Source organism: Ranitomeya variabilis, chromosome 4, assembly GCF_051348905.1.
Source record: "Ranitomeya variabilis isolate aRanVar5 chromosome 4, aRanVar5.hap1, whole genome shotgun sequence".
NCBI lineage: Eukaryota > Metazoa > Chordata > Amphibia > Anura > Dendrobatidae > Ranitomeya > Ranitomeya variabilis.
The window spans coordinates 607,088,389-607,114,627 of record NC_135235.1 but is presented as its reverse complement, the minus strand read 5'-3'; the positions used below and the strand labels follow the sequence as shown (position 1 = coordinate 607,114,627).

General features: G+C 44.5%; 22 non-coding genes across 22 annotated transcripts; all 22 read left to right on the top strand.

The window, feature by feature from the left end:
- Positions 1 to 133: 133 nt before the first annotated feature.
- On the top strand, positions 134 to 324 carry LOC143770987 (U2 spliceosomal RNA). Its single transcript, XR_013214887.1, has one exon. It is a non-coding gene; the product is annotated as a U2 spliceosomal RNA (small nuclear RNA).
- A 963-nt stretch (positions 325 to 1,287) lies between these two features.
- Positions 1,288 to 1,478, top strand: LOC143770986 (U2 spliceosomal RNA). The gene has a single exon (XR_013214886.1). It is a non-coding gene; the product is annotated as a U2 spliceosomal RNA (small nuclear RNA).
- Positions 1,479 to 2,441: 963 nt separating this feature from the next.
- LOC143770985 (U2 spliceosomal RNA) lies at positions 2,442 to 2,632 on the top strand. Its single transcript, XR_013214885.1, has one exon. It is a non-coding gene; the product is annotated as a U2 spliceosomal RNA (small nuclear RNA).
- A 963-nt stretch (positions 2,633 to 3,595) lies between these two features.
- Positions 3,596 to 3,786, top strand: LOC143770984 (U2 spliceosomal RNA). Its single transcript, XR_013214884.1, has one exon. It is a non-coding gene; the product is annotated as a U2 spliceosomal RNA (small nuclear RNA).
- A 961-nt stretch (positions 3,787 to 4,747) lies between these two features.
- LOC143770983 (U2 spliceosomal RNA) lies at positions 4,748 to 4,938 on the top strand. The gene has a single exon (XR_013214883.1). It is a non-coding gene; the product is annotated as a U2 spliceosomal RNA (small nuclear RNA).
- A 963-nt stretch (positions 4,939 to 5,901) lies between these two features.
- Positions 5,902 to 6,092, top strand: LOC143770982 (U2 spliceosomal RNA). Its single transcript, XR_013214882.1, has one exon. It is a non-coding gene; the product is annotated as a U2 spliceosomal RNA (small nuclear RNA).
- Positions 6,093 to 7,055: 963 nt separating this feature from the next.
- On the top strand, positions 7,056 to 7,246 carry LOC143770981 (U2 spliceosomal RNA). Its single transcript, XR_013214881.1, has one exon. It is a non-coding gene; the product is annotated as a U2 spliceosomal RNA (small nuclear RNA).
- Positions 7,247 to 8,209: 963 nt separating this feature from the next.
- On the top strand, positions 8,210 to 8,400 carry LOC143770980 (U2 spliceosomal RNA). The gene has a single exon (XR_013214880.1). It is a non-coding gene; the product is annotated as a U2 spliceosomal RNA (small nuclear RNA).
- Positions 8,401 to 9,361: 961 nt separating this feature from the next.
- Positions 9,362 to 9,552, top strand: LOC143770979 (U2 spliceosomal RNA). The gene has a single exon (XR_013214879.1). It is a non-coding gene; the product is annotated as a U2 spliceosomal RNA (small nuclear RNA).
- A 963-nt stretch (positions 9,553 to 10,515) lies between these two features.
- On the top strand, positions 10,516 to 10,706 carry LOC143770978 (U2 spliceosomal RNA). Its single transcript, XR_013214878.1, has one exon. It is a non-coding gene; the product is annotated as a U2 spliceosomal RNA (small nuclear RNA).
- Positions 10,707 to 11,669: 963 nt separating this feature from the next.
- On the top strand, positions 11,670 to 11,860 carry LOC143770977 (U2 spliceosomal RNA). The gene has a single exon (XR_013214877.1). It is a non-coding gene; the product is annotated as a U2 spliceosomal RNA (small nuclear RNA).
- Positions 11,861 to 12,823: 963 nt separating this feature from the next.
- Positions 12,824 to 13,014, top strand: LOC143770976 (U2 spliceosomal RNA). The gene has a single exon (XR_013214876.1). It is a non-coding gene; the product is annotated as a U2 spliceosomal RNA (small nuclear RNA).
- Positions 13,015 to 13,977: 963 nt separating this feature from the next.
- On the top strand, positions 13,978 to 14,168 carry LOC143770974 (U2 spliceosomal RNA). The gene has a single exon (XR_013214875.1). It is a non-coding gene; the product is annotated as a U2 spliceosomal RNA (small nuclear RNA).
- Positions 14,169 to 15,131: 963 nt separating this feature from the next.
- LOC143770973 (U2 spliceosomal RNA) lies at positions 15,132 to 15,322 on the top strand. The gene has a single exon (XR_013214874.1). It is a non-coding gene; the product is annotated as a U2 spliceosomal RNA (small nuclear RNA).
- A 963-nt stretch (positions 15,323 to 16,285) lies between these two features.
- On the top strand, positions 16,286 to 16,476 carry LOC143770972 (U2 spliceosomal RNA). Its single transcript, XR_013214873.1, has one exon. It is a non-coding gene; the product is annotated as a U2 spliceosomal RNA (small nuclear RNA).
- A 963-nt stretch (positions 16,477 to 17,439) lies between these two features.
- Positions 17,440 to 17,630, top strand: LOC143770971 (U2 spliceosomal RNA). The gene has a single exon (XR_013214872.1). It is a non-coding gene; the product is annotated as a U2 spliceosomal RNA (small nuclear RNA).
- A 963-nt stretch (positions 17,631 to 18,593) lies between these two features.
- On the top strand, positions 18,594 to 18,784 carry LOC143770970 (U2 spliceosomal RNA). Its single transcript, XR_013214871.1, has one exon. It is a non-coding gene; the product is annotated as a U2 spliceosomal RNA (small nuclear RNA).
- A 963-nt stretch (positions 18,785 to 19,747) lies between these two features.
- LOC143770969 (U2 spliceosomal RNA) lies at positions 19,748 to 19,938 on the top strand. The gene has a single exon (XR_013214870.1). It is a non-coding gene; the product is annotated as a U2 spliceosomal RNA (small nuclear RNA).
- A 963-nt stretch (positions 19,939 to 20,901) lies between these two features.
- LOC143770968 (U2 spliceosomal RNA) lies at positions 20,902 to 21,092 on the top strand. Its single transcript, XR_013214869.1, has one exon. It is a non-coding gene; the product is annotated as a U2 spliceosomal RNA (small nuclear RNA).
- A 963-nt stretch (positions 21,093 to 22,055) lies between these two features.
- On the top strand, positions 22,056 to 22,246 carry LOC143770967 (U2 spliceosomal RNA). The gene has a single exon (XR_013214868.1). It is a non-coding gene; the product is annotated as a U2 spliceosomal RNA (small nuclear RNA).
- Positions 22,247 to 23,209: 963 nt separating this feature from the next.
- LOC143770966 (U2 spliceosomal RNA) lies at positions 23,210 to 23,400 on the top strand. Its single transcript, XR_013214867.1, has one exon. It is a non-coding gene; the product is annotated as a U2 spliceosomal RNA (small nuclear RNA).
- Positions 23,401 to 24,363: 963 nt separating this feature from the next.
- LOC143770965 (U2 spliceosomal RNA) lies at positions 24,364 to 24,554 on the top strand. Its single transcript, XR_013214866.1, has one exon. It is a non-coding gene; the product is annotated as a U2 spliceosomal RNA (small nuclear RNA).
- The last annotated feature ends 1,685 nt before the right edge of the window (positions 24,555 to 26,239 follow it).

Sequence of the window (26,239 nt, the reverse complement as noted above, 5' to 3'; positions counted from 1 at the left end):
CAGAACTGTCATTGAGAAGGCCTCCCTCCAGAGTTTCTGAAAATGTCCTCCCTGCGGCAATCTTTTGCTCTGTCTCCACAATGGGTATTGGTGGTAGGCCTTGGTGCGGCCCACGGGGCGCAGCGGCTTCGGTATCGCTTCTCGGCCTTTTGGCTAAGATCAAGTGTAGTATCTGTTCTTATCAGTTTAATATCTGATACGTCCCCTATTTGGGGACCATATATTAAATGGATTTTTGGAACAGGGAGATGGAAGAAGAGCTTGCTCTGTCCACTCCACGCATTGACCCGTTATTGCAGTATCTCCGGGACCAGTGCACTCCTTCTCTGATCCAGTTTCTAAAAACAGATTGAATTGAAATCAGCGCGAGTTGTCTTTTAACCCTTTATGGGAATTGATTTCAGGGTCAAAGAAGCACTTTTCTCAGGCCAAGTGTAGCATTTTGTTTGATTTCTCCTGGCCAATTGCAACATTTTCTGCGCCTTGCCTGGCCTTGCTTTCACCTATGTCTGTCAAACATTGCATTGCATTCAATATGCAATCAATCAATCAATCAATCAATCAATCAATCAATTTGTCTTTACTGGTTGCTGCAACAGGTGTGTTAAGATTTAGGCCTTTCTTACAGTGTTGCAAATATACTGTGTCGGCTACCAAACTAGGCCCCTGCTGTCTGTCAGCACTTGCTATTTAAATTGAAGCATTCAATGAGTAGTTCTGCCATACATACTGCATTTCTGACCGCAGGAATTCTTTTTTGAAACATTGTCTCCCTCTTGTGGACCACCGGTTTTTCAATGCGTTGTATTATATGCATTTTTAAAAGAAAAAAAGTAAGTAAAAATGGTGCCTGTGCTGATCTTGAATAGGCTTGTCTTGTCCATCTACACCTGTGTGTGTGTGAGCATTCTAATGCTTTTCACCAACCAGGTGCGCTGCCTGCAGTAGATAGAATCTTAGCACGGAACATTCATGTGCTGTCACAATGGGGCTGGCTGGAGGGTGTGGTCAAAGTAGGCGGAGTTATGCAGATTCAAAACGCGTCGTGCACAGCTTGAACAAACACTCACACACAGACAGACAGACAGACAGACACACACACTCTCCGTCTCTCACACACAGACACACATACACAGCAGAACTGTCATTGACAGCAGAACTGTCATTGAGAAGGCCTCCCTCCAGAGTTTCTGAAAATGTCCTCCCTGCGGCAATCTTTTGCTCTGTCTCCACAATGGGTATTGGTGGTAGGCCTTGGTGCGGCCCACGGGGCGCAGCGGCTTCGGTATCGCTTCTCGGCCTTTTGGCTAAGATCAAGTGTAGTATCTGTTCTTATCAGTTTAATATCTGATACGTCCCCTATTTGGGGACCATATATTAAATGGATTTTTGGAACAGGGAGATGGAAGAAGAGCTTGCTCTGTCCACTCCACGCATTGACCCGTTATTGCAGTATCTCCGGGACCAGTGCACTCCTTCTCTGATCCAGTTTCTAAAAACAGATTGAATTGAAATCAGCGCGAGTTGTCTTTTAACCCTTTATGGGAATTGATTTCAGGGTCAAAGAAGCACTTTTCTCAGGCCAAGTGTAGCATTTTGTTTGATTTCTCCTGGCCAATTGCAACATTTTCTGCGCCTTGCCTGGCCTTGCTTTCACCTATGTCTGTCAAACATTGCATTGCATTCAATATGCAATCAATCAATCAATCAATCAATCAATCAATCAATTTGTCTTTACTGGTTGCTGCAACAGGTGTGTTAAGATTTAGGCCTTTCTTACAGTGTTGCAAATATACTGTGTCGGCTACCAAACTAGGCCCCTGCTGTCTGTCAGCACTTGCTATTTAAATTGAAGCATTCAATGAGTAGTTCTGCCATACATACTGCATTTCTGACCGCAGGAATTCTTTTTTGAAACATTGTCTCCCTCTTGTGGACCACCGGTTTTTCAATGCGTTGTATTATATGCATTTTTAAAAGAAAAAAAGTAAGTAAAAATGGTGCCTGTGCTGATCTTGAATAGGCTTGTCTTGTCCATCTACACCTGTGTGTGTGTGAGCATTCTAATGCTTTTCACCAACCAGGTGCGCTGCCTGCAGTAGATAGAATCTTAGCACGGAACATTCATGTGCTGTCACAATGGGGCTGGCTGGAGGGTGTGGTCAAAGTAGGCGGAGTTATGCAGATTCAAAACGCGTCGTGCACAGCTTGAACAAACACTCACACACAGACAGACAGACAGACAGACACACACACTCTCCGTCTCTCACACACAGACACACATACACAGCAGAACTGTCATTGACAGCAGAACTGTCATTGAGAAGGCCTCCCTCCAGAGTTTCTGAAAATGTCCTCCCTGCGGCAATCTTTTGCTCTGTCTCCACAATGGGTATTGGTGGTAGGCCTTGGTGCGGCCCACGGGGCGCAGCGGCTTCGGTATCGCTTCTCGGCCTTTTGGCTAAGATCAAGTGTAGTATCTGTTCTTATCAGTTTAATATCTGATACGTCCCCTATTTGGGGACCATATATTAAATGGATTTTTGGAACAGGGAGATGGAAGAAGAGCTTGCTCTGTCCACTCCACGCATTGACCCGTTATTGCAGTATCTCCGGGACCAGTGCACTCCTTCTCTGATCCAGTTTCTAAAAACAGATTGAATTGAAATCAGCGCGAGTTGTCTTTTAACCCTTTATGGGAATTGATTTCAGGGTCAAAGAAGCACTTTTCTCAGGCCAAGTGTAGCATTTTGTTTGATTTCTCCTGGCCAATTGCAACATTTTCTGCGCCTTGCCTGGCCTTGCTTTCACCTATGTCTGTCAAACATTGCATTGCATTCAATATGCAATCAATCAATCAATCAATCAATCAATCAATCAATTTGTCTTTACTGGTTGCTGCAACAGGTGTGTTAAGATTTAGGCCTTTCTTACAGTGTTGCAAATATACTGTGTCGGCTACCAAACTAGGCCCCTGCTGTCTGTCAGCACTTGCTATTTAAATTGAAGCATTCAATGAGTAGTTCTGCCATACATACTGCATTTCTGACCGCAGGAATTCTTTTTTGAAACATTGTCTCCCTCTTGTGGACCACCGGTTTTTCAATGCGTTGTATTATATGCATTTTTAAAAGAAAAAAAGTAAGTAAAAATGGTGCCTGTGCTGATCTTGAATAGGCTTGTCTTGTCCATCTACACCTGTGTGTGTGTGAGCATTCTAATGCTTTTCACCAACCAGGTGCGCTGCCTGCAGTAGATAGAATCTTAGCACGGAACATTCATGTGCTGTCACAATGGGGCTGGCTGGAGGGTGTGGTCAAAGTAGGCGGAGTTATGCAGATTCAAAACGCGTCGTGCACAGCTTGAACAAACACTCACACACAGACAGACAGACAGACAGACACACACACTCTCCGTCTCTCACACACAGACACACATACACAGCAGAACTGTCATTGACAGCAGAACTGTCATTGAGAAGGCCTCCCTCCAGAGTTTCTGAAAATGTCCTCCCTGCGGCAATCTTTTGCTCTGTCTCCACAATGGGTATTGGTGGTAGGCCTTGGTGCGGCCCACGGGGCGCAGCGGCTTCGGTATCGCTTCTCGGCCTTTTGGCTAAGATCAAGTGTAGTATCTGTTCTTATCAGTTTAATATCTGATACGTCCCCTATTTGGGGACCATATATTAAATGGATTTTTGGAACAGGGAGATGGAAGAAGAGCTTGCTCTGTCCACTCCACGCATTGACCCGTTATTGCAGTATCTCCGGGACCAGTGCACTCCTTCTCTGATCCAGTTTCTAAAAACAGATTGAATTGAAATCAGCGCGAGTTGTCTTTTAACCCTTTATGGGAATTGATTTCAGGGTCAAAGAAGCACTTTTCTCAGGCCAAGTGTAGCATTTTGTTTGATTTCTCCTGGCCAATTGCAACATTTTCTGCGCCTTGCCTGGCCTTGCTTTCACCTATGTCTGTCAAACATTGCATTGCATTCAATATGCAATCAATCAATCAATCAATCAATCAATCAATCAATTTGTCTTTACTGGTTGCTGCAACAGGTGTGTTAAGATTTAGGCCTTTCTTACAGTGTTGCAAATATACTGTGTCGGCTACCAAACTAGGCCCCTGCTGTCTGTCAGCACTTGCTATTTAAATTGAAGCATTCAATGAGTAGTTCTGCCATACATACTGCATTTCTGACCGCAGGAATTCTTTTTTGAAACATTGTCTCCCTCTTGTGGACCACCGGTTTTTCAATGCGTTGTATTATATGCATTTTTAAAAGAAAAAAAGTAAGTAAAAATGGTGCCTGTGCTGATCTTGAATAGGCTTGTCTTGTCCATCTACACCTGTGTGTGTGTGAGCATTCTAATGCTTTTCACCAACCAGGTGCGCTGCCTGCAGTAGATAGAATCTTAGCACGGAACATTCATGTGCTGTCACAATGGGGCTGGCTGGAGGGTGTGGTCAAAGTAGGCGGAGTTATGCAGATTCAAAACGCGTCGTGCACAGCTTGAACAAACACTCACACACAGACAGACAGACAGACAGACACACACACTCTCCGTCTCACACACAGACACACATACACAGCAGAACTGTCATTGACAGCAGAACTGTCATTGAGAAGGCCTCCCTCCAGAGTTTCTGAAAATGTCCTCCCTGCGGCAATCTTTTGCTCTGTCTCCACAATGGGTATTGGTGGTAGGCCTTGGTGCGGCCCACGGGGCGCAGCGGCTTCGGTATCGCTTCTCGGCCTTTTGGCTAAGATCAAGTGTAGTATCTGTTCTTATCAGTTTAATATCTGATACGTCCCCTATTTGGGGACCATATATTAAATGGATTTTTGGAACAGGGAGATGGAAGAAGAGCTTGCTCTGTCCACTCCACGCATTGACCCGTTATTGCAGTATCTCCGGGACCAGTGCACTCCTTCTCTGATCCAGTTTCTAAAAACAGATTGAATTGAAATCAGCGCGAGTTGTCTTTTAACCCTTTATGGGAATTGATTTCAGGGTCAAAGAAGCACTTTTCTCAGGCCAAGTGTAGCATTTTGTTTGATTTCTCCTGGCCAATTGCAACATTTTCTGCGCCTTGCCTGGCCTTGCTTTCACCTATGTCTGTCAAACATTGCATTGCATTCAATATGCAATCAATCAATCAATCAATCAATCAATCAATCAATTTGTCTTTACTGGTTGCTGCAACAGGTGTGTTAAGATTTAGGCCTTTCTTACAGTGTTGCAAATATACTGTGTCGGCTACCAAACTAGGCCCCTGCTGTCTGTCAGCACTTGCTATTTAAATTGAAGCATTCAATGAGTAGTTCTGCCATACATACTGCATTTCTGACCGCAGGAATTCTTTTTTGAAACATTGTCTCCCTCTTGTGGACCACCGGTTTTTCAATGCGTTGTATTATATGCATTTTTAAAAGAAAAAAAGTAAGTAAAAATGGTGCCTGTGCTGATCTTGAATAGGCTTGTCTTGTCCATCTACACCTGTGTGTGTGTGAGCATTCTAATGCTTTTCACCAACCAGGTGCGCTGCCTGCAGTAGATAGAATCTTAGCACGGAACATTCATGTGCTGTCACAATGGGGCTGGCTGGAGGGTGTGGTCAAAGTAGGCGGAGTTATGCAGATTCAAAACGCGTCGTGCACAGCTTGAACAAACACTCACACACAGACAGACAGACAGACAGACACACACACTCTCCGTCTCTCACACACAGACACACATACACAGCAGAACTGTCATTGACAGCAGAACTGTCATTGAGAAGGCCTCCCTCCAGAGTTTCTGAAAATGTCCTCCCTGCGGCAATCTTTTGCTCTGTCTCCACAATGGGTATTGGTGGTAGGCCTTGGTGCGGCCCACGGGGCGCAGCGGCTTCGGTATCGCTTCTCGGCCTTTTGGCTAAGATCAAGTGTAGTATCTGTTCTTATCAGTTTAATATCTGATACGTCCCCTATTTGGGGACCATATATTAAATGGATTTTTGGAACAGGGAGATGGAAGAAGAGCTTGCTCTGTCCACTCCACGCATTGACCCGTTATTGCAGTATCTCCGGGACCAGTGCACTCCTTCTCTGATCCAGTTTCTAAAAACAGATTGAATTGAAATCAGCGCGAGTTGTCTTTTAACCCTTTATGGGAATTGATTTCAGGGTCAAAGAAGCACTTTTCTCAGGCCAAGTGTAGCATTTTGTTTGATTTCTCCTGGCCAATTGCAACATTTTCTGCGCCTTGCCTGGCCTTGCTTTCACCTATGTCTGTCAAACATTGCATTGCATTCAATATGCAATCAATCAATCAATCAATCAATCAATCAATCAATTTGTCTTTACTGGTTGCTGCAACAGGTGTGTTAAGATTTAGGCCTTTCTTACAGTGTTGCAAATATACTGTGTCGGCTACCAAACTAGGCCCCTGCTGTCTGTCAGCACTTGCTATTTAAATTGAAGCATTCAATGAGTAGTTCTGCCATACATACTGCATTTCTGACCGCAGGAATTCTTTTTTGAAACATTGTCTCCCTCTTGTGGACCACCGGTTTTTCAATGCGTTGTATTATATGCATTTTTAAAAGAAAAAAAGTAAGTAAAAATGGTGCCTGTGCTGATCTTGAATAGGCTTGTCTTGTCCATCTACACCTGTGTGTGTGTGAGCATTCTAATGCTTTTCACCAACCAGGTGCGCTGCCTGCAGTAGATAGAATCTTAGCACGGAACATTCATGTGCTGTCACAATGGGGCTGGCTGGAGGGTGTGGTCAAAGTAGGCGGAGTTATGCAGATTCAAAACGCGTCGTGCACAGCTTGAACAAACACTCACACACAGACAGACAGACAGACAGACACACACACTCTCCGTCTCTCACACACAGACACACATACACAGCAGAACTGTCATTGACAGCAGAACTGTCATTGAGAAGGCCTCCCTCCAGAGTTTCTGAAAATGTCCTCCCTGCGGCAATCTTTTGCTCTGTCTCCACAATGGGTATTGGTGGTAGGCCTTGGTGCGGCCCACGGGGCGCAGCGGCTTCGGTATCGCTTCTCGGCCTTTTGGCTAAGATCAAGTGTAGTATCTGTTCTTATCAGTTTAATATCTGATACGTCCCCTATTTGGGGACCATATATTAAATGGATTTTTGGAACAGGGAGATGGAAGAAGAGCTTGCTCTGTCCACTCCACGCATTGACCCGTTATTGCAGTATCTCCGGGACCAGTGCACTCCTTCTCTGATCCAGTTTCTAAAAACAGATTGAATTGAAATCAGCGCGAGTTGTCTTTTAACCCTTTATGGGAATTGATTTCAGGGTCAAAGAAGCACTTTTCTCAGGCCAAGTGTAGCATTTTGTTTGATTTCTCCTGGCCAATTGCAACATTTTCTGCGCCTTGCCTGGCCTTGCTTTCACCTATGTCTGTCAAACATTGCATTGCATTCAATATGCAATCAATCAATCAATCAATCAATCAATCAATCAATTTGTCTTTACTGGTTGCTGCAACAGGTGTGTTAAGATTTAGGCCTTTCTTACAGTGTTGCAAATATACTGTGTCGGCTACCAAACTAGGCCCCTGCTGTCTGTCAGCACTTGCTATTTAAATTGAAGCATTCAATGAGTAGTTCTGCCATACATACTGCATTTCTGACCGCAGGAATTCTTTTTTGAAACATTGTCTCCCTCTTGTGGACCACCGGTTTTTCAATGCGTTGTATTATATGCATTTTTAAAAGAAAAAAAGTAAGTAAAAATGGTGCCTGTGCTGATCTTGAATAGGCTTGTCTTGTCCATCTACACCTGTGTGTGTGTGAGCATTCTAATGCTTTTCACCAACCAGGTGCGCTGCCTGCAGTAGATAGAATCTTAGCACGGAACATTCATGTGCTGTCACAATGGGGCTGGCTGGAGGGTGTGGTCAAAGTAGGCGGAGTTATGCAGATTCAAAACGCGTCGTGCACAGCTTGAACAAACACTCACACACAGACAGACAGACAGACAGACACACACACTCTCCGTCTCTCACACACAGACACACATACACAGCAGAACTGTCATTGACAGCAGAACTGTCATTGAGAAGGCCTCCCTCCAGAGTTTCTGAAAATGTCCTCCCTGCGGCAATCTTTTGCTCTGTCTCCACAATGGGTATTGGTGGTAGGCCTTGGTGCGGCCCACGGGGCGCAGCGGCTTCGGTATCGCTTCTCGGCCTTTTGGCTAAGATCAAGTGTAGTATCTGTTCTTATCAGTTTAATATCTGATACGTCCCCTATTTGGGGACCATATATTAAATGGATTTTTGGAACAGGGAGATGGAAGAAGAGCTTGCTCTGTCCACTCCACGCATTGACCCGTTATTGCAGTATCTCCGGGACCAGTGCACTCCTTCTCTGATCCAGTTTCTAAAAACAGATTGAATTGAAATCAGCGCGAGTTGTCTTTTAACCCTTTATGGGAATTGATTTCAGGGTCAAAGAAGCACTTTTCTCAGGCCAAGTGTAGCATTTTGTTTGATTTCTCCTGGCCAATTGCAACATTTTCTGCGCCTTGCCTGGCCTTGCTTTCACCTATGTCTGTCAAACATTGCATTGCATTCAATATGCAATCAATCAATCAATCAATCAATCAATCAATCAATTTGTCTTTACTGGTTGCTGCAACAGGTGTGTTAAGATTTAGGCCTTTCTTACAGTGTTGCAAATATACTGTGTCGGCTACCAAACTAGGCCCCTGCTGTCTGTCAGCACTTGCTATTTAAATTGAAGCATTCAATGAGTAGTTCTGCCATACATACTGCATTTCTGACCGCAGGAATTCTTTTTTGAAACATTGTCTCCCTCTTGTGGACCACCGGTTTTTCAATGCGTTGTATTATATGCATTTTTAAAAGAAAAAAAGTAAGTAAAAATGGTGCCTGTGCTGATCTTGAATAGGCTTGTCTTGTCCATCTACACCTGTGTGTGTGTGAGCATTCTAATGCTTTTCACCAACCAGGTGCGCTGCCTGCAGTAGATAGAATCTTAGCACGGAACATTCATGTGCTGTCACAATGGGGCTGGCTGGAGGGTGTGGTCAAAGTAGGCGGAGTTATGCAGATTCAAAACGCGTCGTGCACAGCTTGAACAAACACTCACACACAGACAGACAGACAGACAGACACACACTCTCCGTCTCTCACACACAGACACACATACACAGCAGAACTGTCATTGACAGCAGAACTGTCATTGAGAAGGCCTCCCTCCAGAGTTTCTGAAAATGTCCTCCCTGCGGCAATCTTTTGCTCTGTCTCCACAATGGGTATTGGTGGTAGGCCTTGGTGCGGCCCACGGGGCGCAGCGGCTTCGGTATCGCTTCTCGGCCTTTTGGCTAAGATCAAGTGTAGTATCTGTTCTTATCAGTTTAATATCTGATACGTCCCCTATTTGGGGACCATATATTAAATGGATTTTTGGAACAGGGAGATGGAAGAAGAGCTTGCTCTGTCCACTCCACGCATTGACCCGTTATTGCAGTATCTCCGGGACCAGTGCACTCCTTCTCTGATCCAGTTTCTAAAAACAGATTGAATTGAAATCAGCGCGAGTTGTCTTTTAACCCTTTATGGGAATTGATTTCAGGGTCAAAGAAGCACTTTTCTCAGGCCAAGTGTAGCATTTTGTTTGATTTCTCCTGGCCAATTGCAACATTTTCTGCGCCTTGCCTGGCCTTGCTTTCACCTATGTCTGTCAAACATTGCATTGCATTCAATATGCAATCAATCAATCAATCAATCAATCAATCAATCAATTTGTCTTTACTGGTTGCTGCAACAGGTGTGTTAAGATTTAGGCCTTTCTTACAGTGTTGCAAATATACTGTGTCGGCTACCAAACTAGGCCCCTGCTGTCTGTCAGCACTTGCTATTTAAATTGAAGCATTCAATGAGTAGTTCTGCCATACATACTGCATTTCTGACCGCAGGAATTCTTTTTTGAAACATTGTCTCCCTCTTGTGGACCACCGGTTTTTCAATGCGTTGTATTATATGCATTTTTAAAAGAAAAAAAGTAAGTAAAAATGGTGCCTGTGCTGATCTTGAATAGGCTTGTCTTGTCCATCTACACCTGTGTGTGTGTGAGCATTCTAATGCTTTTCACCAACCAGGTGCGCTGCCTGCAGTAGATAGAATCTTAGCACGGAACATTCATGTGCTGTCACAATGGGGCTGGCTGGAGGGTGTGGTCAAAGTAGGCGGAGTTATGCAGATTCAAAACGCGTCGTGCACAGCTTGAACAAACACTCACACACAGACAGACAGACAGACAGACACACACACTCTCCGTCTCTCACACACAGACACACATACACAGCAGAACTGTCATTGACAGCAGAACTGTCATTGAGAAGGCCTCCCTCCAGAGTTTCTGAAAATGTCCTCCCTGCGGCAATCTTTTGCTCTGTCTCCACAATGGGTATTGGTGGTAGGCCTTGGTGCGGCCCACGGGGCGCAGCGGCTTCGGTATCGCTTCTCGGCCTTTTGGCTAAGATCAAGTGTAGTATCTGTTCTTATCAGTTTAATATCTGATACGTCCCCTATTTGGGGACCATATATTAAATGGATTTTTGGAACAGGGAGATGGAAGAAGAGCTTGCTCTGTCCACTCCACGCATTGACCCGTTATTGCAGTATCTCCGGGACCAGTGCACTCCTTCTCTGATCCAGTTTCTAAAAACAGATTGAATTGAAATCAGCGCGAGTTGTCTTTTAACCCTTTATGGGAATTGATTTCAGGGTCAAAGAAGCACTTTTCTCAGGCCAAGTGTAGCATTTTGTTTGATTTCTCCTGGCCAATTGCAACATTTTCTGCGCCTTGCCTGGCCTTGCTTTCACCTATGTCTGTCAAACATTGCATTGCATTCAATATGCAATCAATCAATCAATCAATCAATCAATCAATCAATTTGTCTTTACTGGTTGCTGCAACAGGTGTGTTAAGATTTAGGCCTTTCTTACAGTGTTGCAAATATACTGTGTCGGCTACCAAACTAGGCCCCTGCTGTCTGTCAGCACTTGCTATTTAAATTGAAGCATTCAATGAGTAGTTCTGCCATACATACTGCATTTCTGACCGCAGGAATTCTTTTTTGAAACATTGTCTCCCTCTTGTGGACCACCGGTTTTTCAATGCGTTGTATTATATGCATTTTTAAAAGAAAAAAAGTAAGTAAAAATGGTGCCTGTGCTGATCTTGAATAGGCTTGTCTTGTCCATCTACACCTGTGTGTGTGTGAGCATTCTAATGCTTTTCACCAACCAGGTGCGCTGCCTGCAGTAGATAGAATCTTAGCACGGAACATTCATGTGCTGTCACAATGGGGCTGGCTGGAGGGTGTGGTCAAAGTAGGCGGAGTTATGCAGATTCAAAACGCGTCGTGCACAGCTTGAACAAACACTCACACACAGACAGACAGACAGACAGACACACACACTCTCCGTCTCTCACACACAGACACACATACACAGCAGAACTGTCATTGACAGCAGAACTGTCATTGAGAAGGCCTCCCTCCAGAGTTTCTGAAAATGTCCTCCCTGCGGCAATCTTTTGCTCTGTCTCCACAATGGGTATTGGTGGTAGGCCTTGGTGCGGCCCACGGGGCGCAGCGGCTTCGGTATCGCTTCTCGGCCTTTTGGCTAAGATCAAGTGTAGTATCTGTTCTTATCAGTTTAATATCTGATACGTCCCCTATTTGGGGACCATATATTAAATGGATTTTTGGAACAGGGAGATGGAAGAAGAGCTTGCTCTGTCCACTCCACGCATTGACCCGTTATTGCAGTATCTCCGGGACCAGTGCACTCCTTCTCTGATCCAGTTTCTAAAAACAGATTGAATTGAAATCAGCGCGAGTTGTCTTTTAACCCTTTATGGGAATTGATTTCAGGGTCAAAGAAGCACTTTTCTCAGGCCAAGTGTAGCATTTTGTTTGATTTCTCCTGGCCAATTGCAACATTTTCTGCGCCTTGCCTGGCCTTGCTTTCACCTATGTCTGTCAAACATTGCATTGCATTCAATATGCAATCAATCAATCAATCAATCAATCAATCAATCAATTTGTCTTTACTGGTTGCTGCAACAGGTGTGTTAAGATTTAGGCCTTTCTTACAGTGTTGCAAATATACTGTGTCGGCTACCAAACTAGGCCCCTGCTGTCTGTCAGCACTTGCTATTTAAATTGAAGCATTCAATGAGTAGTTCTGCCATACATACTGCATTTCTGACCGCAGGAATTCTTTTTTGAAACATTGTCTCCCTCTTGTGGACCACCGGTTTTTCAATGCGTTGTATTATATGCATTTTTAAAAGAAAAAAAGTAAGTAAAAATGGTGCCTGTGCTGATCTTGAATAGGCTTGTCTTGTCCATCTACACCTGTGTGTGTGTGAGCATTCTAATGCTTTTCACCAACCAGGTGCGCTGCCTGCAGTAGATAGAATCTTAGCACGGAACATTCATGTGCTGTCACAATGGGGCTGGCTGGAGGGTGTGGTCAAAGTAGGCGGAGTTATGCAGATTCAAAACGCGTCGTGCACAGCTTGAACAAACACTCACACACAGACAGACAGACAGACAGACACACACACTCTCCGTCTCTCACACACAGACACACATACACAGCAGAACTGTCATTGACAGCAGAACTGTCATTGAGAAGGCCTCCCTCCAGAGTTTCTGAAAATGTCCTCCCTGCGGCAATCTTTTGCTCTGTCTCCACAATGGGTATTGGTGGTAGGCCTTGGTGCGGCCCACGGGGCGCAGCGGCTTCGGTATCGCTTCTCGGCCTTTTGGCTAAGATCAAGTGTAGTATCTGTTCTTATCAGTTTAATATCTGATACGTCCCCTATTTGGGGACCATATATTAAATGGATTTTTGGAACAGGGAGATGGAAGAAGAGCTTGCTCTGTCCACTCCACGCATTGACCCGTTATTGCAGTATCTCCGGGACCAGTGCACTCCTTCTCTGATCCAGTTTCTAAAAACAGATTGAATTGAAATCAGCGCGAGTTGTCTTTTAACCCTTTATGGGAATTGATTTCAGGGTCAAAGAAGCACTTTTCTCAGGCCAAGTGTAGCATTTTGTTTGATTTCTCCTGGCCAATTGCAACATTTTCTGCGCCTTGCCTGGCCTTGCTTTCACCTATGTCTGTCAAACATTGCATTGCATTCAATATGCAATCAATCAATCAATCAATCAATCAATCAATCAATTTGTCTTTACTGGTTGCTGCAACAGGTGTGTTAAGATTTAGGCCTTTCTTACAGTGTTGCAAATATACTGTGTCGGCTACCAAACTAGGCCCCTGCTGTCTGTCAGCACTTGCTATTTAAATTGAAGCATTCAATGAGTAGTTCTGCCATACATACTGCATTTCTGACCGCAGGAATTCTTTTTTGAAACATTGTCTCCCTCTTGTGGACCACCGGTTTTTCAATGCGTTGTATTATATGCATTTTTAAAAGAAAAAAAGTAAGTAAAAATGGTGCCTGTGCTGATCTTGAATAGGCTTGTCTTGTCCATCTACACCTGTGTGTGTGTGAGCATTCTAATGCTTTTCACCAACCAGGTGCGCTGCCTGCAGTAGATAGAATCTTAGCACGGAACATTCATGTGCTGTCACAATGGGGCTGGCTGGAGGGTGTGGTCAAAGTAGGCGGAGTTATGCAGATTCAAAACGCGTCGTGCACAGCTTGAACAAACACTCACACACAGACAGACAGACAGACAGACACACACACTCTCCGTCTCTCACACACAGACACACATACACAGCAGAACTGTCATTGACAGCAGAACTGTCATTGAGAAGGCCTCCCTCCAGAGTTTCTGAAAATGTCCTCCCTGCGGCAATCTTTTGCTCTGTCTCCACAATGGGTATTGGTGGTAGGCCTTGGTGCGGCCCACGGGGCGCAGCGGCTTCGGTATCGCTTCTCGGCCTTTTGGCTAAGATCAAGTGTAGTATCTGTTCTTATCAGTTTAATATCTGATACGTCCCCTATTTGGGGACCATATATTAAATGGATTTTTGGAACAGGGAGATGGAAGAAGAGCTTGCTCTGTCCACTCCACGCATTGACCCGTTATTGCAGTATCTCCGGGACCAGTGCACTCCTTCTCTGATCCAGTTTCTAAAAACAGATTGAATTGAAATCAGCGCGAGTTGTCTTTTAACCCTTTATGGGAATTGATTTCAGGGTCAAAGAAGCACTTTTCTCAGGCCAAGTGTAGCATTTTGTTTGATTTCTCCTGGCCAATTGCAACATTTTCTGCGCCTTGCCTGGCCTTGCTTTCACCTATGTCTGTCAAACATTGCATTGCATTCAATATGCAATCAATCAATCAATCAATCAATCAATCAATCAATTTGTCTTTACTGGTTGCTGCAACAGGTGTGTTAAGATTTAGGCCTTTCTTACAGTGTTGCAAATATACTGTGTCGGCTACCAAACTAGGCCCCTGCTGTCTGTCAGCACTTGCTATTTAAATTGAAGCATTCAATGAGTAGTTCTGCCATACATACTGCATTTCTGACCGCAGGAATTCTTTTTTGAAACATTGTCTCCCTCTTGTGGACCACCGGTTTTTCAATGCGTTGTATTATATGCATTTTTAAAAGAAAAAAAGTAAGTAAAAATGGTGCCTGTGCTGATCTTGAATAGGCTTGTCTTGTCCATCTACACCTGTGTGTGTGTGAGCATTCTAATGCTTTTCACCAACCAGGTGCGCTGCCTGCAGTAGATAGAATCTTAGCACGGAACATTCATGTGCTGTCACAATGGGGCTGGCTGGAGGGTGTGGTCAAAGTAGGCGGAGTTATGCAGATTCAAAACGCGTCGTGCACAGCTTGAACAAACACTCACACACAGACAGACAGACAGACAGACACACACACTCTCCGTCTCTCACACACAGACACACATACACAGCAGAACTGTCATTGACAGCAGAACTGTCATTGAGAAGGCCTCCCTCCAGAGTTTCTGAAAATGTCCTCCCTGCGGCAATCTTTTGCTCTGTCTCCACAATGGGTATTGGTGGTAGGCCTTGGTGCGGCCCACGGGGCGCAGCGGCTTCGGTATCGCTTCTCGGCCTTTTGGCTAAGATCAAGTGTAGTATCTGTTCTTATCAGTTTAATATCTGATACGTCCCCTATTTGGGGACCATATATTAAATGGATTTTTGGAACAGGGAGATGGAAGAAGAGCTTGCTCTGTCCACTCCACGCATTGACCCGTTATTGCAGTATCTCCGGGACCAGTGCACTCCTTCTCTGATCCAGTTTCTAAAAACAGATTGAATTGAAATCAGCGCGAGTTGTCTTTTAACCCTTTATGGGAATTGATTTCAGGGTCAAAGAAGCACTTTTCTCAGGCCAAGTGTAGCATTTTGTTTGATTTCTCCTGGCCAATTGCAACATTTTCTGCGCCTTGCCTGGCCTTGCTTTCACCTATGTCTGTCAAACATTGCATTGCATTCAATATGCAATCAATCAATCAATCAATCAATCAATCAATCAATTTGTCTTTACTGGTTGCTGCAACAGGTGTGTTAAGATTTAGGCCTTTCTTACAGTGTTGCAAATATACTGTGTCGGCTACCAAACTAGGCCCCTGCTGTCTGTCAGCACTTGCTATTTAAATTGAAGCATTCAATGAGTAGTTCTGCCATACATACTGCATTTCTGACCGCAGGAATTCTTTTTTGAAACATTGTCTCCCTCTTGTGGACCACCGGTTTTTCAATGCGTTGTATTATATGCATTTTTAAAAGAAAAAAAGTAAGTAAAAATGGTGCCTGTGCTGATCTTGAATAGGCTTGTCTTGTCCATCTACACCTGTGTGTGTGTGAGCATTCTAATGCTTTTCACCAACCAGGTGCGCTGCCTGCAGTAGATAGAATCTTAGCACGGAACATTCATGTGCTGTCACAATGGGGCTGGCTGGAGGGTGTGGTCAAAGTAGGCGGAGTTATGCAGATTCAAAACGCGTCGTGCACAGCTTGAACAAACACTCACACACAGACAGACAGACAGACAGACACACACACTCTCCGTCTCTCACACACAGACACACATACACAGCAGAACTGTCATTGACAGCAGAACTGTCATTGAGAAGGCCTCCCTCCAGAGTTTCTGAAAATGTCCTCCCTGCGGCAATCTTTTGCTCTGTCTCCACAATGGGTATTGGTGGTAGGCCTTGGTGCGGCCCACGGGGCGCAGCGGCTTCGGTATCGCTTCTCGGCCTTTTGGCTAAGATCAAGTGTAGTATCTGTTCTTATCAGTTTAATATCTGATACGTCCCCTATTTGGGGACCATATATTAAATGGATTTTTGGAACAGGGAGATGGAAGAAGAGCTTGCTCTGTCCACTCCACGCATTGACCCGTTATTGCAGTATCTCCGGGACCAGTGCACTCCTTCTCTGATCCAGTTTCTAAAAACAGATTGAATTGAAATCAGCGCGAGTTGTCTTTTAACCCTTTATGGGAATTGATTTCAGGGTCAAAGAAGCACTTTTCTCAGGCCAAGTGTAGCATTTTGTTTGATTTCTCCTGGCCAATTGCAACATTTTCTGCGCCTTGCCTGGCCTTGCTTTCACCTATGTCTGTCAAACATTGCATTGCATTCAATATGCAATCAATCAATCAATCAATCAATCAATCAATCAATTTGTCTTTACTGGTTGCTGCAACAGGTGTGTTAAGATTTAGGCCTTTCTTACAGTGTTGCAAATATACTGTGTCGGCTACCAAACTAGGCCCCTGCTGTCTGTCAGCACTTGCTATTTAAATTGAAGCATTCAATGAGTAGTTCTGCCATACATACTGCATTTCTGACCGCAGGAATTCTTTTTTGAAACATTGTCTCCCTCTTGTGGACCACCGGTTTTTCAATGCGTTGTATTATATGCATTTTTAAAAGAAAAAAAGTAAGTAAAAATGGTGCCTGTGCTGATCTTGAATAGGCTTGTCTTGTCCATCTACACCTGTGTGTGTGTGAGCATTCTAATGCTTTTCACCAACCAGGTGCGCTGCCTGCAGTAGATAGAATCTTAGCACGGAACATTCATGTGCTGTCACAATGGGGCTGGCTGGAGGGTGTGGTCAAAGTAGGCGGAGTTATGCAGATTCAAAACGCGTCGTGCACAGCTTGAACAAACACTCACACACAGACAGACAGACAGACAGACACACACACTCTCCGTCTCTCACACACAGACACACATACACAGCAGAACTGTCATTGACAGCAGAACTGTCATTGAGAAGGCCTCCCTCCAGAGTTTCTGAAAATGTCCTCCCTGCGGCAATCTTTTGCTCTGTCTCCACAATGGGTATTGGTGGTAGGCCTTGGTGCGGCCCACGGGGCGCAGCGGCTTCGGTATCGCTTCTCGGCCTTTTGGCTAAGATCAAGTGTAGTATCTGTTCTTATCAGTTTAATATCTGATACGTCCCCTATTTGGGGACCATATATTAAATGGATTTTTGGAACAGGGAGATGGAAGAAGAGCTTGCTCTGTCCACTCCACGCATTGACCCGTTATTGCAGTATCTCCGGGACCAGTGCACTCCTTCTCTGATCCAGTTTCTAAAAACAGATTGAATTGAAATCAGCGCGAGTTGTCTTTTAACCCTTTATGGGAATTGATTTCAGGGTCAAAGAAGCACTTTTCTCAGGCCAAGTGTAGCATTTTGTTTGATTTCTCCTGGCCAATTGCAACATTTTCTGCGCCTTGCCTGGCCTTGCTTTCACCTATGTCTGTCAAACATTGCATTGCATTCAATATGCAATCAATCAATCAATCAATCAATCAATCAATCAATTTGTCTTTACTGGTTGCTGCAACAGGTGTGTTAAGATTTAGGCCTTTCTTACAGTGTTGCAAATATACTGTGTCGGCTACCAAACTAGGCCCCTGCTGTCTGTCAGCACTTGCTATTTAAATTGAAGCATTCAATGAGTAGTTCTGCCATACATACTGCATTTCTGACCGCAGGAATTCTTTTTTGAAACATTGTCTCCCTCTTGTGGACCACCGGTTTTTCAATGCGTTGTATTATATGCATTTTTAAAAGAAAAAAAGTAAGTAAAAATGGTGCCTGTGCTGATCTTGAATAGGCTTGTCTTGTCCATCTACACCTGTGTGTGTGTGAGCATTCTAATGCTTTTCACCAACCAGGTGCGCTGCCTGCAGTAGATAGAATCTTAGCACGGAACATTCATGTGCTGTCACAATGGGGCTGGCTGGAGGGTGTGGTCAAAGTAGGCGGAGTTATGCAGATTCAAAACGCGTCGTGCACAGCTTGAACAAACACTCACACACAGACAGACAGACAGACAGACACACACACTCTCCGTCTCTCACACACAGACACACATACACAGCAGAACTGTCATTGACAGCAGAACTGTCATTGAGAAGGCCTCCCTCCAGAGTTTCTGAAAATGTCCTCCCTGCGGCAATCTTTTGCTCTGTCTCCACAATGGGTATTGGTGGTAGGCCTTGGTGCGGCCCACGGGGCGCAGCGGCTTCGGTATCGCTTCTCGGCCTTTTGGCTAAGATCAAGTGTAGTATCTGTTCTTATCAGTTTAATATCTGATACGTCCCCTATTTGGGGACCATATATTAAATGGATTTTTGGAACAGGGAGATGGAAGAAGAGCTTGCTCTGTCCACTCCACGCATTGACCCGTTATTGCAGTATCTCCGGGACCAGTGCACTCCTTCTCTGATCCAGTTTCTAAAAACAGATTGAATTGAAATCAGCGCGAGTTGTCTTTTAACCCTTTATGGGAATTGATTTCAGGGTCAAAGAAGCACTTTTCTCAGGCCAAGTGTAGCATTTTGTTTGATTTCTCCTGGCCAATTGCAACATTTTCTGCGCCTTGCCTGGCCTTGCTTTCACCTATGTCTGTCAAACATTGCATTGCATTCAATATGCAATCAATCAATCAATCAATCAATCAATCAATCAATTTGTCTTTACTGGTTGCTGCAACAGGTGTGTTAAGATTTAGGCCTTTCTTACAGTGTTGCAAATATACTGTGTCGGCTACCAAACTAGGCCCCTGCTGTCTGTCAGCACTTGCTATTTAAATTGAAGCATTCAATGAGTAGTTCTGCCATACATACTGCATTTCTGACCGCAGGAATTCTTTTTTGAAACATTGTCTCCCTCTTGTGGACCACCGGTTTTTCAATGCGTTGTATTATATGCATTTTTAAAAGAAAAAAAGTAAGTAAAAATGGTGCCTGTGCTGATCTTGAATAGGCTTGTCTTGTCCATCTACACCTGTGTGTGTGTGAGCATTCTAATGCTTTTCACCAACCAGGTGCGCTGCCTGCAGTAGATAGAATCTTAGCACGGAACATTCATGTGCTGTCACAATGGGGCTGGCTGGAGGGTGTGGTCAAAGTAGGCGGAGTTATGCAGATTCAAAACGCGTCGTGCACAGCTTGAACAAACACTCACACACAGACAGACAGACAGACAGACACACACACTCTCCGTCTCTCACACACAGACACACATACACAGCAGAACTGTCATTGACAGCAGAACTGTCATTGAGAAGGCCTCCCTCCAGAGTTTCTGAAAATGTCCTCCCTGCGGCAATCTTTTGCTCTGTCTCCACAATGGGTATTGGTGGTAGGCCTTGGTGCGGCCCACGGGGCGCAGCGGCTTCGGTATCGCTTCTCGGCCTTTTGGCTAAGATCAAGTGTAGTATCTGTTCTTATCAGTTTAATATCTGATACGTCCCCTATTTGGGGACCATATATTAAATGGATTTTTGGAACAGGGAGATGGAAGAAGAGCTTGCTCTGTCCACTCCACGCATTGACCCGTTATTGCAGTATCTCCGGGACCAGTGCACTCCTTCTCTGATCCAGTTTCTAAAAACAGATTGAATTGAAATCAGCGCGAGTTGTCTTTTAACCCTTTATGGGAATTGATTTCAGGGTCAAAGAAGCACTTTTCTCAGGCCAAGTGTAGCATTTTGTTTGATTTCTCCTGGCCAATTGCAACATTTTCTGCGCCTTGCCTGGCCTTGCTTTCACCTATGTCTGTCAAACATTGCATTGCATTCAATATGCAATCAATCAATCAATCAATCAATCAATCAATCAATTTGTCTTTACTGGTTGCTGCAACAGGTGTGTTAAGATTTAGGCCTTTCTTACAGTGTTGCAAATATACTGTGTCGGCTACCAAACTAGGCCCCTGCTGTCTGTCAGCACTTGCTATTTAAATTGAAGCATTCAATGAGTAGTTCTGCCATACATACTGCATTTCTGACCGCAGGAATTCTTTTTTGAAACATTGTCTCCCTCTTGTGGACCACCGGTTTTTCAATGCGTTGTATTATATGCATTTTTAAAAGAAAAAAAGTAAGTAAAAATGGTGCCTGTGCTGATCTTGAATAGGCTTGTCTTGTCCATCTACACCTGTGTGTGTGTGAGCATTCTAATGCTTTTCACCAACCAGGTGCGCTGCCTGCAGTAGATAGAATCTTAGCACGGAACATTCATGTGCTGTCACAATGGGGCTGGCTGGAGGGTGTGGTCAAAGTAGGCGGAGTTATGCAGATTCAAAACGCGTCGTGCACAGCTTGAACAAACACTCACACACAGACAGACAGACAGACAGACACACACACTCTCCGTCTCTCACACACAGACACACATACACAGCAGAACTGTCATTGACAGCAGAACTGTCATTGAGAAGGCCTCCCTCCAGAGTTTCTGAAAATGTCCTCCCTGCGGCAATCTTTTGCTCTGTCTCCACAATGGGTATTGGTGGTAGGCCTTGGTGCGGCCCACGGGGCGCAGCGGCTTCGGTATCGCTTCTCGGCCTTTTGGCTAAGATCAAGTGTAGTATCTGTTCTTATCAGTTTAATATCTGATACGTCCCCTATTTGGGGACCATATATTAAATGGATTTTTGGAACAGGGAGATGGAAGAAGAGCTTGCTCTGTCCACTCCACGCATTGACCCGTTATTGCAGTATCTCCGGGACCAGTGCACTCCTTCTCTGATCCAGTTTCTAAAAACAGATTGAATTGAAATCAGCGCGAGTTGTCTTTTAACCCTTTATGGGAATTGATTTCAGGGTCAAAGAAGCACTTTTCTCAGGCCAAGTGTAGCATTTTGTTTGATTTCTCCTGGCCAATTGCAACATTTTCTGCGCCTTGCCTGGCCTTGCTTTCACCTATGTCTGTCAAACATTGCATTGCATTCAATATGCAATCAATCAATCAATCAATCAATCAATCAATCAATTTGTCTTTACTGGTTGCTGCAACAGGTGTGTTAAGATTTAGGCCTTTCTTACAGTGTTGCAAATATACTGTGTCGGCTACCAAACTAGGCCCCTGCTGTCTGTCAGCACTTGCTATTTAAATTGAAGCATTCAATGAGTAGTTCTGCCATACATACTGCATTTCTGACCGCAGGAATTCTTTTTTGAAACATTGTCTCCCTCTTGTGGACCACCGGTTTTTCAATGCGTTGTATTATATGCATTTTTAAAAGAAAAAAAGTAAGTAAAAATGGTGCCTGTGCTGATCTTGAATAGGCTTGTCTTGTCCATCTACACCTGTGTGTGTGTGAGCATTCTAATGCTTTTCACCAACCAGGTGCGCTGCCTGCAGTAGATAGAATCTTAGCACGGAACATTCATGTGCTGTCACAATGGGGCTGGCTGGAGGGTGTGGTCAAAGTAGGCGGAGTTATGCAGATTCAAAACGCGTCGTGCACAGCTTGAACAAACACTCACACACAGACAGACAGACAGACAGACACACACACTCTCCGTCTCTCACACACAGACACACATACACAGCAGAACTGTCATTGACAGCAGAACTGTCATTGAGAAGGCCTCCCTCCAGAGTTTCTGAAAATGTCCTCCCTGCGGCAATCTTTTGCTCTGTCTCCACAATGGGTATTGGTGGTAGGCCTTGGTGCGGCCCACGGGGCGCAGCGGCTTCGGTATCGCTTCTCGGCCTTTTGGCTAAGATCAAGTGTAGTATCTGTTCTTATCAGTTTAATATCTGATACGTCCCCTATTTGGGGACCATATATTAAATGGATTTTTGGAACAGGGAGATGGAAGAAGAGCTTGCTCTGTCCACTCCACGCATTGACCCGTTATTGCAGTATCTCCGGGACCAGTGCACTCCTTCTCTGATCCAGTTTCTAAAAACAGATTGAATTGAAATCAGCGCGAGTTGTCTTTTAACCCTTTATGGGAATTGATTTCAGGGTCAAAGAAGCACTTTTCTCAGGCCAAGTGTAGCATTTTGTTTGATTTCTCCTGGCCAATTGCAACATTTTCTGCGCCTTGCCTGGCCTTGCTTTCACCTATGTCTGTCAAACATTGCATTGCATTCAATATGCAATCAATCAATCAATCAATCAATCAATCAATCAATTTGTCTTTACTGGTTGCTGCAACAGGTGTGTTAAGATTTAGGCCTTTCTTACAGTGTTGCAAATATACTGTGTCGGCTACCAAACTAGGCCCCTGCTGTCTGTCAGCACTTGCTATTTAAATTGAAGCATTCAATGAGTAGTTCTGCCATACATACTGCATTTCTGACCGCAGGAATTCTTTTTTGAAACATTGTCTCCCTCTTGTGGACCACCGGTTTTTCAATGCGTTGTATTATATGCATTTTTAAAAGAAAAAAAGTAAGTAAAAATGGTGCCTGTGCTGATCTTGAATAGGCTTGTCTTGTCCATCTACACCTGTGTGTGTGTGAGCATTCTAATGCTTTTCACCAACCAGGTGCGCTGCCTGCAGTAGATAGAATCTTAGCACGGAACATTCATGTGCTGTCACAATGGGGCTGGCTGGAGGGTGTGGTCAAAGTAGGCGGAGTTATGCAGATTCAAAACGCGTCGTGCACAGCTTGAACAAACACTCACACACAGACAGACAGACAGACAGACACACACACTCTCCGTCTCTCACACACAGACACACATACACAGCAGAACTGTCATTGACAGCAGAACTGTCATTGAGAAGGCCTCCCTCCAGAGTTTCTGAAAATGTCCTCCCTGCGGCAATCTTTTGCTCTGTCTCCACAATGGGTATTGGTGGTAGGCCTTGGTGCGGCCCACGGGGCGCAGCGGCTTCGGTATCGCTTCTCGGCCTTTTGGCTAAGATCAAGTGTAGTATCTGTTCTTATCAGTTTAATATCTGATACGTCCCCTATTTGGGGACCATATATTAAATGGATTTTTGGAACAGGGAGATGGAAGAAGAGCTTGCTCTGTCCACTCCACGCATTGACCCGTTATTGCAGTATCTCCGGGACCAGTGCACTCCTTCTCTGATCCAGTTTCTAAAAACAGATTGAATTGAAATCAGCGCGAGTTGTCTTTTAACCCTTTATGGGAATTGATTTCAGGGTCAAAGAAGCACTTTTCTCAGGCCAAGTGTAGCATTTTGTTTGATTTCTCCTGGCCAATTGCAACATTTTCTGCGCCTTGCCTGGCCTTGCTTTCACCTATGTCTGTCAAACATTGCATTGCATTCAATATGCAATCAATCAATCAATCAATCAATCAATCAATCAATTTGTCTTTACTGGTTGCTGCAACAGGTGTGTTAAGATTTAGGCCTTTCTTACAGTGTTGCAAATATACTGTGTCGGCTACCAAACTAGGCCCCTGCTGTCTGTCAGCACTTGCTATTTAAATTGAAGCATTCAATGAGTAGTTCTGCCATACATACTGCATTTCTGACCGCAGGAATTCTTTTTTGAAACATTGTCTCCCTCTTGTGGACCACCGGTTTTTCAATGCGTTGTATTATATGCATTTTTAAAAGAAAAAAAGTAAGTAAAAATGGTGCCTGTGCTGATCTTGAATAGGCTTGTCTTGTCCATCTACACCTGTGTGTGTGTGAGCATTCTAATGCTTTTCACCAACCAGGTGCGCTGCCTGCAGTAGATAGAATCTTAGCACGGAACATTCATGTGCTGTCACAATGGGGCTGGCTGGAGGGTGTGGTCAAAGTAGGCGGAGTTATGCAGATTCAAAACGCGTCGTGCACAGCTTGAACAAACACTCACACACAGACAGACAGACAGACAGACACACACACTCTCCGTCTCTCACACACAGACACACATACACAGCAGAACTGTCATTGACAGCAGAACTGTCATTGAGAAGGCCTCCCTCCAGAGTTTCTGAAAATGTCCTCCCTGCGGCAATCTTTTGCTCTGTCTCCACAATGGGTATTGGTGGTAGGCCTTGGTGCGGCCCACGGGGCGCAGCGGCTTCGGTATCGCTTCTCGGCCTTTTGGCTAAGATCAAGTGTAGTATCTGTTCTTATCAGTTTAATATCTGATACGTCCCCTATTTGGGGACCATATATTAAATGGATTTTTGGAACAGGGAGATGGAAGAAGAGCTTGCTCTGTCCACTCCACGCATTGACCCGTTATTGCAGTATCTCCGGGACCAGTGCACTCCTTCTCTGATCCAGTTTCTAAAAACAGATTGAATTGAAATCAGCGCGAGTTGTCTTTTAACCCTTTATGGGAATTGATTTCAGGGTCAAAGAAGCACTTTTCTCAGGCCAAGTGTAGCATTTTGTTTGATTTCTCCTGGCCAATTGCAACATTTTCTGCGCCTTGCCTGGCCTTGCTTTCACCTATGTCTGTCAAACATTGCATTGCATTCAATATGCAATCAATCAATCAATCAATCAATCAATCAATTTGTCTTTACTGGTTGCTGCAACAGGTGTGTTAAGATTTAGGCCTTTCTTACAGTGTTGCAAATATACTGTGTCGGCTACCAAACTAGGCCCCTGCTGTCTGTCAGCACTTGCTATTTAAATTGAAGCATTCAATGAGTAGTTCTGCCATACATACTGCATTTCTGACCGCAGGAATTCTTTTTTGAAACATTGTCTCCCTCTTGTGGACCACCGGTTTTTCAATGCGTTGTATTATATGCATTTTTAAAAGAAAAAAAGTAAGTAAAAATGGTGCCTGTGCTGATCTTGAATAGGCTTGTCTTGTCCATCTACACCTGTGTGTGTGTGAGCATTCTAATGCTTTTCACCAACCAGGTGCGCTGCCTGCAGTAGATAGAATCTTAGCACGGAACATTCATGTGCTGTCACAATGGGGCTGGCTGGAGGGTGTGGTCAAAGTAGGCGGAGTTATGCAGATTCAAAACGCGTCGTGCACAGCTTGAACAAACACTCACACACAGACAGACAGACAGACAGACACACACACTCTCCGTCTCTCACACACAGACACACATACACAGCAGAACTGTCATTGACAGCAGAACTGTCATTGAGAAGGCCTCCCTCCAGAGTTTCTGAAAATGTCCTCCCTGCGGCAATCTTTTGCTCTGTCTCCACAATGGGTATTGGTGGTAGGCCTTGGTGCGGCCCACGGGGCGCAGCGGCTTCGGTATCGCTTCTCGGCCTTTTGGCTAAGATCAAGTGTATTTTTGCATGAGATCGTAGTTGAAGGGCACTCGGGTACCCCTCTCCTTGGCCTGGCAGGATCGTCCACTTCGGTGGACCTGACCTGCTTGTTGCTATTAGGGAGAGGGCTTAGTCCCAGGGTAACGAGTTGTGATCCCCCAGCTTCCAGGTGTTTTCCGTGCAGAACACTGGGAGCGCAGATTGCAAGCGACTGCAATTTGCAACCTTGTTGCGTTTTCCATGGAGGTTGACCCTAACCTAGTGCCTCTCTATGCGAGGCTCAAAAACTCTATCCGAGTTCACTTCACGGCGGGCGGCTCGGATATGAGGAAATTAGGGTATGTAGTCCAGGACGTGCTCAGGAATCTTCTTGGCGTGCAGAGGAACGAAATTTTGTCCATCCAGGACTATCCCAGAAGAGGTGACTATGACATCACATTCACCGGAGAAGGTATTTTCAGAGATGTTATAGAAAAGATTAAAAAAGTTGAAAATAGCCCTGTTTTGAAAGGGATACAAATCGCTGAGCACGTCCTGGATGAGGTAAGACTGGTTATAGTCAAAGTATTTTCGCCCTTTGTTTCGGCTCCAGAAATCATGTCATTTCTAGCAATGTATTTTAAAAGTGTGAAATGTATGGGGAAAATACTCAATGAATTTAACATATGGACATCTAAGTGGAAATTTCTTGTGAAGGGTATAAGAGATACA